Source organism: Lepidochelys kempii, chromosome 14, assembly GCF_965140285.1.
Source record: "Lepidochelys kempii isolate rLepKem1 chromosome 14, rLepKem1.hap1, whole genome shotgun sequence".
Taxonomy (NCBI): Eukaryota; Metazoa; Chordata; order Testudines; family Cheloniidae; genus Lepidochelys; species Lepidochelys kempii.
The window spans coordinates 32,188,790-32,201,620 of record NC_136393.1 but is presented as its reverse complement, the minus strand read 5'-3'; the positions used below and the strand labels follow the sequence as shown (position 1 = coordinate 32,201,620).

Below are 12,831 nucleotides of genomic sequence, written 5' to 3'. Positions count from 1 at the left end.
GAATGTTTCAAACCTTCTGGGTTGCAAAGAAAATATTCAAAACATGCCCCAAATGTGACAGACACAGCGATTCCTGCCTGAGTCTGTAGAGAGCCTGAGCCCAGTGCCATGAGAGGGGACGGCTCCATTTATGTGTATGGAACATTGACACCAAGCCTCACTGCTCTGGGGGACAGCCAACCCCTCCACAAAAAGAGGGGCTTTGTGTGGCAGCAGGGGGTAGGTCATATGATTCAGCTCCCCCATCCAATCATAGACACCTTGGCTAATAGATGGGGGGGGGCTCCCTGACCCTTTTCGAGTATCTCTCTCTCTCAGTGGGAGGGAGAGGATTCTTGCTGTTGATCCTGTGGGGAAAAAGGACCCCTAGCCCCTGGGATTCCCAAGGGGAGGGAGCCCCCAGCCTCTCCTCCTGCTTGTCTAAATAGGTTCACAGGCTCCACCCGCAGCAGACAGCCCTTGTGTGGGTGGCCCCTTCCACAACTACTGCTAATGGGGCCAGGGCCGCGACAGGGCCCCTTGTCAGCATGTTGCGGCTGGGGTGCCTCAGTCCAGCCCTGTAAGAAATGCACATTTCAATAGCAAAGCCAGGAGAATAACCTGGGCAGAGGCAGCAGCGTCAGAGCGGCACGTTCTGAGGCATTGTCTGGCTGAGACACTGATCCTGGGGGAGACTCTTCCCCACTTGTCTGCTCTGCTCCAAGATTTCTCAGAAACGGAGGCGTTTAGCTGAAGTTTGAGGACACTGAGCCAAGCTGCAGCCTTTCAGAACCGAGTGCTCACCTGGGCAGGGGAGGCCTCAGAAGGGAGATGAATGTATGTTTATGGGCATTACCAATCAGTCACCATTGGGCCAAGGATCTGGCCCCTTCTTGTGGTGTGCTGTCCCTTTAAATGTTTGAGCACTCCCCCCTCCCCAGTGCAAAGCCTCACTTGCACAGTTTCAGTTTTTCAGCTGACAATAAAACCACCAGGGCAGAAGCTGTTTTTCCATCAGCTCGCTTTGTCCCCTTACTAAAACTCAATGGGGGTGATTTAGTTGTTAGCTCCCAGTACCAAAAGAAAGGGGAAGGGTCGATGGGAAATCAGGACCCTGAGACTGACAGTCCCCAGGAACAATGGGGAGAGGCCAATGCTCCAGGTCAGCCTGATTGACAGGGTGGGCAGGCTAATCAGGGAGTCAGGAGGCCAGGGGGGTTCTGCCCTCCATGTGAGCTGGAATTGCCTGGGTCAGGCAGAGTGGGGCTGTGCTAAAGAGAAAGCAGGGGCCTGAGCTGAGCTGGGGAACAGAGCTGGGCCAGATCCAGAGGAGCCAGAAAAGCAGCGCAGGAAGCAGGTCGGTGCTGGGAGCAGAGTCACAGAAGCAGCCCCCAGAGCAGACTTGTCCTGGGGGGAGAGCTGCAGCAACCAGAGCCAGGGGGTCCAGAGAAGCAGCCCAGGGACCTGGAGGCAGAGCAGCAGCAGCAGCAGCCGTGCTGAGGCAGAGTGGTGGAGCTGGGGCTGGAGGAGTCCGGAGCTGGGTGTGGTGAGCAGCTGGGGAGAGCAAGGGGGACCCTGGGCAGCGGGCCCAGTGCAGGGAGATGCCCCCAGCCAAGAGGCCTTGCAGGCCAGACTTGGAGGGGGGATCGTAACCCCGACGGGGCAGATGACACTGGGGAGATGGGTCCTGCCACCTAGAGCGTGTGGCCACCTCCAGAGCAAGTTCCTGCAGCATCCCTGCAGCACAGCCAGAGCCTGGGCAGGAGGCCTGGGATGTGTGAGGAACAGACTGTGAACAGCCCTGATATTCCAGAGACGCTGGTTGTGACGTCCCCATGCCACCGAGCGGGGTGACATGTCTTTTCCTTTAGCCTTTCCCATTGTTTCCTTATTTTTTAAAATCGATTGCTGTTTAATAAATTCTATTTGCTTTGAACTGTATGTAATGATCAGTGGGTCAGGGAAGCATCCAGTGTGGAGAGAGCACCCCGGAGTGGGGACACCCTAGTCCCTGACCTGAGTGACCATGACAAGGTTGTGGGTTGAGCCCCCCAGCCTTGTTGGGGTTCCAAGGACTCTGCCACACAGGAGAGTGGAAGGGGAGCCTTCACTTGCTATGAGGGTCGATTGCTAGCAGAGAGAGCACAAGCGCAGCCAGCCAAAGGCAGAATTCTGCAGTTTGCAGTGTGGACACACAACCAGCGGGGGGGCGTGTCGAGCACAGACAGTGCAGTAACAATGGAAGAATTTCTCTGTGGCAGAAAAGGTTATCCAGGAGGCTTGAAGAGCAGGAGAGCAGAGAAATGGCACCTTTTGTGGGCAATGATGATGAATTTGTTGAAAACTAAAATCCCAGGTGGTGTGCCTCAAATTTTTTGAGCAATTTTGCAGGGTAATTTGTAGACAACGAATTTCAATCTTGCTGACAGTGACTGGCCTGAAGCCATATGGACTGCCACATGATTTATTGTCTCCAACTGTGCCAAGAACTGCCAAGTATGCCACAATTACTGCCACAATGTGGGAACACTTTTCTCCTACATCATCAGTGATAGCAGAACAATTTCAGTTCCATCAGCAAGATCAGGGAACTGGAAAATCAGTAGCACAGTTTGTTGCTTCTCTAAGGATGTTGTCAGAGCACTGTCAGTTCAGACAAACATTAAGTGATGCCTTGTGTGACCAATTTATCTCTCAATTATGCAATGACCAGGTTCAGAAGACGTTACTGACTATGTCACCATTCACATTCAAGAAGGCTGTTGAGGTGACTGTTGCCATGGAAACTGCAAAGAACATTTCTGGACATTAGTATGAACTGAGGAGTTCATATTCTGAATTAGTGAGACAGAGGACCATGGGAACATGAAGAATTTCCATGGGGCTATAGTGCACAAACTACACGTGCGGAGAAGGATTACTGGGCATGCCAGGCCATTTGTTAGAACTGCCAGAAGAGAGGACACATCGCTGTGACCTGTCACACAGTTCAGAGACCAGCAACACATAGTAACTGTACATCCAAGAAGACACCTATGAAGACTGAACCTAAGAAATGATGGAAGTTGGGAATTCATAATGTGGAAAAAGACAAGAGCTGTAGGGACACTGATCAAGATTTCAGAGTGGTAGCCGTGTTAGTCTGTATCAACAACAAAAAAAACCAAGGAGTACTTGTGGCACCTTAGAGACTAACAAATTTATTTGGGCATAAGCTTTCGTGCATGCATCCGATGCAGTGGGTTTTAGCCCACGAAAGCTTATGCCCAAATAAATGTGTTAGTCTCTAAGGTGCCACAAGTAATCCTGGGTTTTTTAAATCAAGATTTAGCACTTCATGTTTTATCAGAAGCTGGAGTCAAGGATGGCATCTGACTGAAGCAGTTCCTACAAGAATGGAGCTTGATACTGTTTCATTGATTTCTGTATCTGCCTATCACTAGATATTGCCACAAGTTCCTCTGGAAGAAACGTCCACTTTAAAGACTTATAGTGGGGGGAAAATTAGTCCAAAAAAGGGATATGCCAGGTAAAAGTTCAACTAGATGGCCAATCAGTTGTTTTACCTTTTTATGTGATTGAAGGAAAGTATCCACCATTATTTGGAAGATCTTGACTTGAGAAGCTCAAGATGAATTGGATCAAGATCAAAGTGATCACAGAAGTACCTCAAAATCTTCAGGAAATACTGGACAGACATTCTAAAGTTTTTGAAAGAACTTAGACAGATAAACGTCTCAGGGAAGCTCACTGACAGCCAGCCAAAACATTGCAAGCCCAGAGCTGTGCCTTATACTCTGAAGCATCTGGTGGAAGCTGATCTGGACCGTTCAGTGAACATTGGTATCCTGTCACCAGTTTCACACAGTGAGTGGTCTACACCCATTGTACCAGTGATCAGGAAAGACTCAGTCTTAATATGTGGAGATTTCAAAGTGATGCTTAATCCAGTTTTATGTGCAGATTAGTAACCACTACCTCACACTGAAGATTTATTAAATACTTTTAGTGGTAGACAGTGTTTCAGTAAATTGGATTTGCTCAGTGCATACCTACAAATGGAGATTGTGAGATATTTGCAAGATACTGGCTCAATCAACACACAAAAAGTCTTACTTTGTTATAAAAGGTTGCCTTTTAGTATCACATCAGCACCTGCCCTGTTCTAGGAAGCCGTGGATGAGATTCTGAAGGGACTGAATGGAGTTCAGTGTTACTTGGAGGACATCTTTGTTACACGAAAGGATCAAGAGAATTATCTGTGAAATTTGGGTTCTGCTTTGACACATTTGGAAGACCATGGACTAAGGATTTTTCAAGACAATTGTGAGTTTTTCAAATCTTCAGCTGAATACCTTGGATATGTAATTGATGCCCTGGGCTTAAGGAAATTGCCAGAGAAGAGGAGATGGTTCTTGAAGCACCACTGACAGAGAACATGTCACAGTTATGTTCATTCTTAGGACTGCTTAACTGCTGCAGTAAATTTCTTCCTAATCTGGTGACAGTTTTGTCATCTTTAAGAGTGTGTGCATGCATTTAATGAAGTAAAGAAACTGTTGACGTCAGTTTACGTTCTAATGCACGTTGATGTTTTGATTCCATTGCAAGTGGTTTGTGATGCTTCACCATATGGAGTGGGCACAGTTCTCGCCAACATTTTTCCTAATGGTATAGAGAAACCAATCACCTTTGCACCACAAACACTCATCACTTCTGAGAAGAGCTATGTGCAAATAGAGCTCTCAGCATTATCTTTGGTATTTGGCTGTTCCATACCTACCTATATGGTAGTCTGTAGTGGGTTAGCAGGGGTCCCTCTCCCTCTGGGTCAGTGGGAGGCCACTCCGCCTCACTACATAACTGAGCGTCACCCACAATCAGGGAATTAGCAGAGCACTACACAGACTAGATGGCTCTGGCCTGCAGTCTGGGCAGATCCACAAATGAGTCTCGGGGTCCCAGACCCCCAAGTAGGGCGGGTCAAGAAACTGTCTATGCCTCTGGCCTGCAGTCAGGACAGAGCAGCAAACAGTTATGAGCCCAAGCCCTCGGTCAGGGTGGGGCAGCAAGGAGCCTGTGGCTCTGTGTAGAACGGCAAGAGGGTTGGGTATCCGAGCTCCAGCAGATGGCCAACAAATGCAGGCCTCTTGGCCTAGCAAGGGGAGACTGCCACCTCAGGGGTGAAGTGGCAGCGGGGCCCAGGCCCACCCGACTCCATCAGGCCCCGACCCAGGGCCCTAACAGTGGTGGAGTATTCCACCACTGGGTCAGCAGGGAATCCAGCTGCAACTCGCTGAGCAGGTCTCCGGCAGCAATACAGCCAGACTGGGGTCGGCTGCCTCTGGGCCACTTCCTACACTCCCCATGGGGTGTACTTGGATCCGCGGGTGGTCCTCCAGTTTGTTGGGGTAGAAGTCCAGTGCCAGTCCCAGCGACTCTTCAATGCCTTGGTCAGTGCATGGCTCCAGAAGCTCTGGTCACTCCTCAGCTCAGCAGCGGTCCGCTGAAGTCTCCCAGCTCAGGAGAGGTCAAGAGGCATCTGTCTCCTTCAGCAGCTGCAGCCCAACTGAGCTCCAGGACCAGCCCTATATATTTCTTGTCCCACCCCCTGACTTCCAGTCGGAGGGGTGAGCATGGTCTGGCTCTGCCCACCTGAGTTCGGAGAGTGGTCCCTCTGGCTCAGTGAGAGGCCACTTCGCCTCACTACACACACACACCCCTTAAGTCCATCTGGTCTTCATGGCTGCCATCCTGACTCCCCCCAGGTCAGACAGAAAATCTGTGTTAGTGTTATCCTTACCTGCTGAGCATCAGACAGTAAAGGCAAATTGCTGGAGGATGCGATACCATCTCATCAATCTGGCATTGGTACTTTTCGTGGTATTTAGCCATTTTAAGGCTTTGTGGTCGGTGATCAGTATGAAAGGGAAGATAGCCCATTTAACAGCCAGGGCCTCCTTCTGTATAACTGAATAGTTACATTCTCGGGGCGGGGAGAGCTTCCCACAGATATAGAGGGTGGGATGCTCTTCTCTATCCAACTCCTGGGAGAAGGCTGCCCTGAGCCCCACCTCTGAAGCATCGATTTGGACCAGGAACTCACAGTTGAAATCGCAGCTGAAGAGCATGGGTTCCCTACACAGGCTTTCCTTTAGGGCTCAGAACATATCTTCACATTCTGCTCACAAGCGTACCGACATGGGCGGTCCTTGGTTAAGAATGCCATGAGGGGTGCTGTGATGGATTCAAACTGGGACACAAAGTGTCAGTAATACCCAGCTAAGCCCAGAAACTGTCATACATGTCACAACAAGGTACACACCTGATGGATCAGCCGGGAAGTGAAGTTGGTCCCTTGATCCATGAGAATCTCAGGGGGAAGGCCCACACAAGAGAATACCTTCACCAGTTCAGCTGCGATGGAAGTGTTCCATAATGGGATGGCCTCGGGGAAGTGAGTGGCATAATCCATCAGTATGAGGCTATCCTGGAACCCCGCATTACTCTTAGGAGAGGACCCACCAGGTCCATCGCAATTTGCTCAAAGGGATCCCTGACCATGGGTAAGGGGACCAAGGGTGCTTTCGCCACCCCGACAGAGACAGCTAGTTGGCACTCAGGGCATAAGGTGAACTAGACCTTTACCTCCTGATGGACTCCAGGGCAGAAGAAGCATGACAGAACTCAGGCCAGGTTTTTCTCTTGTTCCAGATGGCCAGCCATGGAAATGTCGTGGGCAAGCTTCAAGGTGGCCTTCTTAGGATTGTGGGGGACAACCAACTGGGTCCAGACTTCCTGAGTTTGGGAGTTCTGATTAACATGGTAGAAGTGATTGCCTGTCAGCTTGAATTGGGTCCATTGTGCAGCCCTCAGGAGATCAGTCATGGCTCGGTTGACCTGGCCTACCTGTTTGTAGGCCCAGCTCAGTGTGGGCTCATCCGTCTGGTTGCAACAAAAATCTGTAAAGGGGGGTCATCATGGCACTGTCCACAGGGAGGCCCAGCATCGTCATTGGGACTGGGGGCTCATCAGGGTGTTCCCCTTGGGGTTCTTCAGCCTCCTCCTCGTCTTCCGAAGAAGGCTGTCAAACCCCAGCCAGTCTCATCCCAGGATGACCGGATAGGTGAGGTGGAAGCCAACCCCAGTGTCAACACCCACATCAGTCTGTTAATGGTCAGAGAGATCTAGGTACTGGGATACGATTTTACATCCCTGTGGATGCATTGGAGGTGTATCTCTCAACATGCTTGTGTGGGGCCAGGGGCAAATTCCTGGTGGATGAGGTTTTGCCTACAGCCTGAGTCTATGAGGGTTGTGACTCGTTTTCACCCAAACTTCACAGTGGTTGTTTGCTGGCCTGAGACTCTGCGGTACAGACTTGGCCGAAGATGCAGTCCATCTCGGGACACTTCCATTGTAAGTGCCTAAGCCGGCTGCAGGAGAAGCAGGGTCCAGGCTCTAGTTGCCCTGGCCAGGGGATCACCTCTGAGGGATTTGGGTTGTGGTCTTGTCAGCAACGTTGGAGCATCTCTGCCACATGGGCCCAGTGGTTGTTTGCTGCCCTATCGTCATGGGTTTGGATTCGGCCATGGGCTCCTTCGGCCTGGGCTTCCTTGCTGGGCCAAGGAGCATCAAATCGAGCGTTGAGGCTAGGGCTCAGGCTCTTGGCCCAATAGGATTCTCAGTGGCCAAGAAGTCCTCCATTAAGGTGACAGCCGCACTAAATGTTGTGGGTCAGTGCCGGAGTACCCAAGCCCTCCCCTGGGGCAGGAGGACATGAACAAACTGCTCTAGGGTGATCTGCTCAGCGACCTCACCTGCTGACCACTGCTCAGGATGCAGCCATTGCCAGCAGAGGTCTTTTATCTTCTGGGCGATGACCTGTGGCCAGGCCCCCAGCGGGTAGGTGTTAGCCCAATTTTGCTGGTGCAAGGTCTCCAGCATGATGTCCAAGGCATCTAAAATGGGCAACTTCATGCATCCATAATCTTGTGCCTCATCGATTGGGAGGCCCCGATAGGCGATCTGGGTTGCCTCAATCAGGTAGGGGGCCAAGAGGGCAATGGGAAACGTAGGGGGATTCATTGTACCCCTGGGAGGTGGCCCACTGGGTCCAGGTAGCAGGGTTGCAAGCTGTTGGAGACACTGTTGCTGCTCCTCACGGTGTTGGGCCCCCAAATCCCAGAACAGTTGCTGTTTGGCCCCCAGCACCTGTACTAGTTGCCGTTGTTGCTGGAGTTATGACACCTACTGCTGCTGTTTGCTCTTGGCCAGATACTTAATGAGTTTGTCAAGCTCCATCTCTCCCATTAGGGATATCTAAGGCATGGCATATGCAGAACCTCTTACTGCAGGGGTCAGGTTGCTGCCCACATTCTCCACCAAGCAGGACCCTCCTGCTCTGGGTCAGTGGGAGGCCACTCTGCCTCACTACATAGACATATTACTTTGCAGATGGATCATTGCCCTTACTTTTAATATTTGGACTGAAACATGGAATTCCGTCATTAGCTACTGCTTGCATGCAATGATGGGCATTGCTACTTTTGGCTCATTCCTGTACTATCCAGTTCCATAAAGGGACTCAGCATGGCAATGCTGATAGGCCATCACACAAGCCATACCCAACCTCTCATTTACCCAAAGAAACTTCGGATGAAATGTTCTCTCTCAGCTTGATGAATAGGTTACCTATTACTAGCACAGGCATCAACAAAGAAACTGCTGCAGATGAGGTGCTTTCTCTTGTGAAGGGAATGGTACCACACGGTACAGGGTTCAATTGTAAGAATCCCCAGTTTACACAATTCATGTCATGTCAACATGAATTATTTGTGAATTACGGTTGCATCTTATGGGAAATGTGAATGCTCATTCCAAAATCAGTTCAATCTCAGGTTTGGAAGCTCTTCACAAAGCCCATCTTAGAATCGTACAGATAAAGGCCATAGCCTGGAGTCACATCTGTTAGACGGGATTGACAAATTATAGCACTTCATCTTCTTCCAATACTTATGTGCCAGCAAATTCAATATGATCCTGGCCAGATTGTTCAAACACCTTGGTTGTGAACTCAGACACACTGGACACTTAATCACATGGACTTTGCCAGATTTTTAGAAGGTTACATGTTTTTGGTCTTAGTCAACGCCATTTGAAATGACCAGTAGTTTTCAGCATGACTTTTGCTACTACTGCTAAGATCATTGGACATCTTCGCACCTTGTTCAGATAATTTGGTTTACTGTTACAGTTAGTGAGTGACAATGGACCTCAATTCTGTTCTGCAAAATTTCAGAGGTTCCTAGCTTCAAATGGAATTCAGCACATATGCTCATACTATCGGGCTTCAAACTTACTAGCAGAACTCTTTTTGTACAGACACTTAAGCAACCCTTAAAAGCAACAAATCTATTTTGAGTCAGAGACTGGAAAATTCCTTACACATCTACAGGCACACACCCCATACTACTACCCAGGAGCCAACGGAAACTCTTTGCTTGAAGCAATCTTTGCGTCCCTGTTGGGACCTGCTACATCCTGATATTGCCGCACTTGTAGCCAAATCCCAATCTATGCAAACTGATTATGTGAGATGCATCATCATTCTTTTCAAGTTCAAGACTTAATGTGGACTCGCAACTACAGTTGTTGAGAGAATGGGTGCCGGGAGAATGTGTAAAATGCACAGGACTTGTATTGTTTTTGGTAAAACTAGCCAATGGTATTTTATGGAGATCACATATGGACCAGTTGCAGCCTCAACAAGTACCGAAGTCCGGGGATGTCCCAATAGGACTTTCTGTTGCTCGATTGAATCTTCTTCCATTACAACTCCTAGTCTTAATGACTTGTTAAGAGAAACTTTGGTACCAGATCCAGGTGATTGCATACCAGATCCAGCTGATTCCTGACCACTGACTGTTCCAGTAGTTCAGGACACGGCCACACCACCGTCACAAGAGAATACAATAACGAGCTGTGTACTTGAACTTATAAATTGTTTAGTTAGAGTGTTGCTATTCAACGGAAGCATGATCCCTTGAGATTTAAAAGTATGCAGTAGTCCACCTGCAATTGTTACTTAGGTTATACAGTGTTTCATGTTAGCCATGTAATTGATAGTGTATATGTGTCTGGAAAGTTTTTTACAGCAGGGTGGACAAATGTGATGTACCGTTCCTTTCAATGTTTGAGCACTCCACCCTTTCCAGTGCAAAGCTTCGCTTTCATGTTAGTTTCAGATTTGCAGCTGAACAATAAAGCCACCAAAGCAGAAGCTATTTGTCAGCTCCCTATGTCTGTCTATTGCCTTCTCTGCTAGTTCAAACATAACATTTCTCTATGTCCCTTCTCCCATTGCCTCAGCTCTCAGGTGATCCGTGTTTGGGGGAAGTCACTAATCTCAGGGCCAAAGTTACCTATTTCCCACACTGACTGGCTCCCCTTCCTTTGTCTGTTCCCCACAGGCTCCACTTCTGCTCCATTTAGCCTCTAATCAAACAACTTCATGGATCTCCACAAGCCACATACACATCCTGCCTAGGCTGGGGAAAGCTGAACTGGGACATGCGTGAGCCTCCCTGGGAGACATCCATGTAATGCAGAATCCATGGTGCCACCTTCCTGATGTTGCAAAGGTGCCAACAAGCCCTAAACCCACTGTTTGAGCCAACCCATCAGGCCTCACCCACACACTGAAGAGGGAAGGGCACAAGCCCTGGTTTTCCCCACTCAGGTTCTCTAAGGTGGCTGTGGTCACCTGGCACTGGAGACACAGCCTGGCAGAGAGATGGACATGGCTGGCTCCACTCTTCACTACCTGTCTGGGGGTTGGGGGAGGCAGCCGGACCCCTCACTGTCCAGCCTGGCAGTGCCTGGCTCCACCTCTCTTAAGCCATGTGAGTCCCCACTCAGCCCCCAGCAGCTGGTTCTGGAGAGAAACACAATGGGGTCTTTAAGGGATTCCTTCGCCAAGAGCAGCAGTGATTCTCACCTTGTAATCCTGGGCAGCCTCCTGTATGGAGATCACAGCATGAGTGTGATGAGTCTGGGACTGCCTGCAAACCACACAGATAGCTTCTCTGTCCTCCTCACAGAAGAGTAGGAGCTTCTCCTCATGTCTCTCACAAAGATTCTCCTTTTGCACATTTCCTGACTTTAACCCCAATAGTTTGATGTTCTTTACAATACTGGTGAGCTGCCTGTTGGGCTGGAGTTTCTGGAACGGCACTCGGCACTGGGGACAGGGGATCTTCGTGCCTGATTGAAGCTCCCCATGCTCACTGTACTGGATGATGCAGTCTCGGCAGAAGTTGTGCCCACAGTCTGTGGTCACCGGCTTTGTCAGGTACTCCAGGCAGATGGAGCAAGTGGCTTCTTCTAACACTTTCTCTATGGAAAGCTGGATATGAGTCGGCAGTGTGCCCTTGTTGCCAAGAAGGCCAATGGCATTTTGGGATGTATAAGTAGGGGCATAGCCAGCAGATCGAGGGACGTGATCGTTCCCCTCTATTCGACATTGGTGAGTCCTCATCTGGAGTACTTTGTCCAGTTTTGGGCCCCACACTACAAGAAGGATGTGGAAAAATTGGAGACAGTCCAGCAAAGGGCAACAAAAATGATTAGGGGTCTGGAACACATGAGGAGAGCAACCTCATCCTATCCTTGTTGAACCTCATCAGATTTCTTTTGGCCCAATCCTCCAATTTGTCTAGGTCCCTCTGTATCCTATCCCTACCTGCCACTGTATCTACCACTCCTCCTAGTTTAGTATCATCTGCAAATTTGCTGAGAGTGCAATCCACCCCATCCTCCAGATCATTTATGAAGATATTGAACAAAACCGGCCCCAGGACCGACCCCTGGGGCACTCCACTTGACACCGGCTGCCAACTAGACATGGAGCCATTGATCACTACCCGTTGAGCCCGACAATCTAGCCAACTTCCTACCCACCTTATAGTGCATTCATCCAGCCCATACTTCTTTAACTTGCTGATGAGACTTATGAGGAGAGGCTGAGGAAACTGTGATTGTTTAGTCTGCAGAAGAGAAGAATGAGGGGGGATTTGATAGCTGCTTTCAACTACCTGAGAGGTGGTTCCAGAGAGGATGGTTCTAGACTATTCTCAGTGGTAGAAGAGGACAGGACAAGGAGTAATGGTCTCAAGTTGCAGTGGGGGAGGTTTAGGTTGGATATTAGGAAAAACTTTTTCACTAGGAGGGTGGTGAAACACTGGAATGCGTTACCTAGGGAGGTGGTAGATAGAATCTCCTTTCTTAGAAGTTTTTAAGGTCAGGCTTGACAAAGCCCTGGCTGGGATGATTTAATTGGGGATTGGTCCTGCTTTGAGCAGGGGGTTGGACTAGGTGACCTCCTGAGGTCCCTTCCAACCCTGATATTCTATGATTCTATGATCAGTCTGAAACCCCTGAGCTTTACTCACAATGAGCCAGTCCCAGGAAAAACAACTTCCACAAAAATTCATAGCTCTTATGGGTATCACTTATCCCTAGCCTGACCCCAAACAGGGTTCCACTGAACCCAGTGCCGCGTGAGAGCATCTGTCTCTCCTTGGGCTGGCATTAACCCCGGCCCTACTCTTAGAGTGCATGGGGCTGCATCCCCCATCACTGGCTCCTGGGAAGGAGAGAGAGAATCTGCACTGCCACCTCTGCAATGCGGGGAATCAGGCCCAGTGACTCCAGTGAGTAACTCCTGATTTACATGAGGCCTCTGTGTTTTCCTGTCCCTGCCCCTGACGTGTGTCTGTCACTCTCTATTTGTCATGTGTGGTGTAGGGTTTGCTGTTCCTGCTCCTGGTGTTTCAGGTACAGGCAGATCCC

At 49.6% G+C, this 12,831-nt stretch overlaps 1 protein-coding gene, 1 long non-coding RNA gene and 1 pseudogene across 11 annotated transcripts in view; 2 read left to right on the top strand and 1 right to left on the bottom strand.

Annotated features, from left to right (window-relative positions):
* LOC140897985 (E3 ubiquitin-protein ligase TRIM39-like) overlaps positions 1-12,599 on the bottom strand; it is a 142,534-nt pseudogene extending 129,935 nt beyond the window's left edge.
* The window catches only part of LOC140898275 (uncharacterized), a 2,445,793-nt gene that overhangs the window by 2,364,064 nt on the left and 68,898 nt on the right, over positions 1-12,831 (top strand). The window lies entirely within an intron of this gene.
* LOC140898304 (uncharacterized) lies at positions 1,056-10,261 on the top strand. Its single transcript, XR_012154955.2, has 2 exons — positions 1,056-1,525; positions 2,693-10,261. It is a non-coding gene; the product is annotated as an uncharacterized LOC140898304 (long non-coding RNA).